The sequence below is a fragment of the Myotis brandtii genome, unplaced genomic scaffold, assembly GCF_000412655.1.
Source record: "Myotis brandtii unplaced genomic scaffold, ASM41265v1 scaffold982, whole genome shotgun sequence".
Classification (NCBI taxonomy): Eukaryota; Metazoa; Chordata; class Mammalia; order Chiroptera; family Vespertilionidae; genus Myotis; species Myotis brandtii.
Window position 1 is genome coordinate 430,823 of NW_005372084.1, and position 4,001 is coordinate 434,823.

A 4,001-nucleotide genomic window follows, 5' to 3' on the forward strand; every position below is an offset into this window, starting at 1 on the left:
TCTCATTAATATCCCAAATCTATGGCATCACAGGGTAGCTCCAAAAAAGATTTGTATTCATATTTTCCTATCCAGTCATCTGAGCAAGAGAAGCCGAGTGTTCTACCAAAGGACAAGTCAAGTCAATTTACAACTATTATTTCTGTAATCTTAAGAAAATCAACAATGCGTGAATCAAAGAAGTTCTACTAGCTATAGGTGCTTCTGCTCCAAATTGTGTTAAAGGACAATATTTTTTGGAAATTCAAGAAGGAAAAAACAAATTAAAAAATAGACAGTTGGGAAGATTTAGACAGGCATTAACTTGTAAGAAGATATATATATTATGATATATACATTTATTAAAATGAAATACTAAAAACAGTGAATGATAGTAGTGACATATCTATTAAGTTAGTGTTAAGGCTACAATGAAGCACATTTTTATTCACTAAAACCTTTTCTTTCCTATCTTTCTTATAATTTCAACAACATGCTTGCAAATTTGTTTTACTTTATCAAGATAATATGCCTTCTTATGGATTCTTTTCCACTGTCTGAAAATTTGTCAAAATGTCTGTTGGATTTTATAATTTGGAGTTTTTAATTTCCACATCCTGGTTCCTTGATCCTGAGACCGAGAGTAACTTTGATCTTTGAGAAGCTTTAGGGAGCTTCTATTTAATGTATTGGTCATAGATGAGTAAGTAGTCCTCAAATATTTTATCAGGCCCTTGATAACTTCGTGCTGAAGCCCCCCTTCCCCCTACAAGGCCTCTCCCACAGCCTCAGCCCACCCCTCCACAGGGCGACAAGCTGTACTTCCTCAGAGCTCTCTTCCCCAGACTTTACCATAGAGAAAAGATGCAAACAGAGCTCCACCTCTGTCATGCCCTCTCATTACCTTTCTTTGTACTTACCAATAGTTCCTTTTACATAAGCCAGATATGACTTAGTTCCTGAACACCAGCATTAAAACCCTACAGAGGAAGAATTGGTACATAATCTTAATGCTCACATGCAGGAATGCTAGTAGGATGACCTAAGTGAGTTTTAGTAAGAATGAATGTCTCTCTCATTCTCTCCACCCTCCACCCCCTCTCTTTTTCCCTCCAGTCGTAACAGACAAAAATACCTCAAAATATTTTGGTTAGTCCTTCCCCTGGCATGTGGCACTGTTTCTGCTGAGTAGACTCTTCAAGAAAGGAATCTTGGCCTGTATTCTCAGGACAACATTATTTCCTGGACACTCTTCTTTTCATGATGCAACCACACTGCAAACTGAAAGCATGATCATCTTTTCCAAAGAAATTAGAGAAGTAAAGTAATTATCCAATTGACTCAGAGGGGTATAACAAAGAAGAATCCAGAACTCATGTACCTATTTACTCATGTACTAGTATTCTATTTATGAATTTTAACAAGCGTTACATGATTTAATATATGCCTGTAAGACAGAGAAAGTCTTGAGGAGAAGGGATATTTGACAGATTTAAAAAAGTTTTTCTGAGAATAATAAACCACAGATTTAAACTAGATCTAATTCTCTTACCAGGTGACTATTGAAACTAAAGAAAAAATGCTAAGAGCACTTGGAAAACTTTACACCACTTAGAGCAGTGTTAGAACTCAATAGATACTTATGGGATGGTTTAAATGGTTCCAACAGAAAAAAAAAAAAAGAAAGAAAAAAAGAAACTCATGAAGATTTCCATTAGGAATGACTGTTACTGGGAAATATAATTCATTACACTGTCTCATAGGAATAAAGCAAACCCGATTGATGCAGGATTCAAAAGAGCATTGTAAAGCTAGGAAATGGAGTTACTATTTTGGAGCAGGGTAGTGCAACCCAAATGAACCCTCTATGCTATGTTTACTAAATTTGTACTTATGAAATAACCCGCAACTGCTAAATTTTTCTTTTCTTTAATACTTACTGTGCCATTTTCCAGGGGTAGTTTTTCTGTTCATATTTCTCTAGTGGGCCGTCAACTGTTACTTATTAAGGAATCCATCCCATTCTATAAATTTGCAACTGTCAATCACCAGCCCCTGGATATTAAGGAAAGCAACAAAAAGATTACTCAAATTGTATCTAAAATAAGAGAAATTCTGTTCCGAATAAAGAGTCAAATAGTCTCTCATAATAAGCTGTTTAAACCTTAGTATTTCACTTTTTCTTTATACTTTTGGAGTATTTGTACGACTTTTTGTTTTCTAATCTTCCCAAAACAATTTCAATTTATACTCATTGACCTGCCATTTTGGGGGAACAATACCATCTTTAATTTGTAAACACATAGCTGTTTATACAATAAATAATAAGCTCGTGGTGCTTATAGAAATTCTAGGTAAATGTCTATCAGTCAGGTTAGGAAATTGTTTCCCTCTAACTATGGCTTCCATGGGGAAGCACGTGAGGGCCTGGCACCAAACAAGAGCCATCAACAGGATCTTCCCATTCCAGTGGAAAGGGCTGATACATATGTTAATTTTGAAACTGGAGCCCTGTCTGACTTGAAATTCTTTCCGGAGGGTAATTAATAATCATCAGTCACAAAAGAAACTTTGTACAAACAATGAGTGGCACTAAATTCCCTGTAGGCCAAAAACAAACATATGGCTTTCAGAGAACTCAGCTGACAAAGAAAAGGAGAGTGGGTCTTCCAAAGTTGTAGTTAGAATTTGAACCATCAGCCTCTGCCTTTTTCATTGTTGTTGTTCATTGCTTTCACTTGGGTTACTTCTGTTATCACCAATATAGTAATTTTAGTTAGTTGGTCTTTTGGGCATAATTTTTACATTATCTGTAAACCAAGATGTTTTAGGTAGAATGCAACATTAGTAATCCTGCTCTTAAAGAGTAGTACAAAAAAGTCACAACTTTGACCTTTCCAACAATCTTTACAGGAAGTGTAAATATAAACACATTCAGATATATTTTATTGGTTTATCTAGGATACAAGCAATGCTCTTTTGAATCCTGGATCAATCTGGTTTGCTTTGTTCCTATAAGAGACAGCCCGGCCCTAGCCGGTTTGGCTCAGTGGACTGAGCATCTGCCTACAGACTGAAGGGTCCCGGGTTTGATTCCGGTCAAGGGCACATGCCGGGGTTGCGGGCTCGATCCCCAGCAGGGGGCGTGCAGGAGGCAGCCGATCAATGATTTTCTCTCATCATTGGTGTTTCTATCTCTCTCTCCCTTCCTTTCTGATATCAATAAAAATATATTAAAAAAAAGAGACAGTCCAATGAATTGTATTTCCTAGTCATAGTCATTCCTTATAGAAATCTTCATAAACTTTCAACAAGTGTTAAAGCATACTTGAAGTCACACAGGTATGATACTAGGTCACAATATAGGTGAATGCTATTTAGTATTAAGTAGTACATGAAGCCCATGCTTTAATATCTCATAGTTTATAATCATAATTTATACCTTTGGAATGCATCAAGTTTTGACAAGGTAGTACTTTTCTTATTAAGAAAAATTAGACATATTTTAGACTTTTTGTAGAGATATTAAACTAGCAAATTAAATACAAATAGGCATTTTTTCAAGTCAAAATTATTTTATATTATACTATAAATTTCCAACTACCTGAAAGTGAATGATGCAGTAAAAATTTATATAGAAAGTGGTCCTACCCCTTTTGAAAATATTGAACTCAGCAAAAGCAAACAGATTAAGGGTACTGTGTTGGTTTAACTCTTTCATTATTGTTGCAGGCCAGATTTTATTTTATTTTATTTTATTTTATTTTATTTTATTTTATTTTTATTATAGAAGGAGGACTCCAAGACAACAAATTACCAGTTCTATTATTTGCCTCAGATATCATGCCAAATTTAACATGTGATTTTTTCTTTGTTACTTTCTTATAATTTTCAAATGGCCTAAATCATGTTTAAGAATGAAAGTCAAGAATTTCATTTAAAACAGATAGAACTTTGCATTAAAAATTGGAATGGAAAATACAACCCATAAGCCAAAGTATCAAATTCAGGGTGTCTACACA

At 34.8% G+C, this 4,001-nt stretch overlaps 1 long non-coding RNA gene across 1 annotated transcript; it reads right to left on the minus strand.

Moving 5' to 3' along the window:
- Positions 1-898: 898 nt before the first annotated feature.
- On the minus strand, positions 899-2,031 carry LOC106724802. The gene is made up of 3 exons (XR_001360637.1): positions 1,920-2,031; positions 1,115-1,260; positions 899-959 (listed from the first exon to the last, which is right to left on the minus strand). It is a non-coding gene; the product is annotated as an uncharacterized LOC106724802 (long non-coding RNA).
- Positions 2,032-4,001: the final 1,970 nt, after the last annotated feature.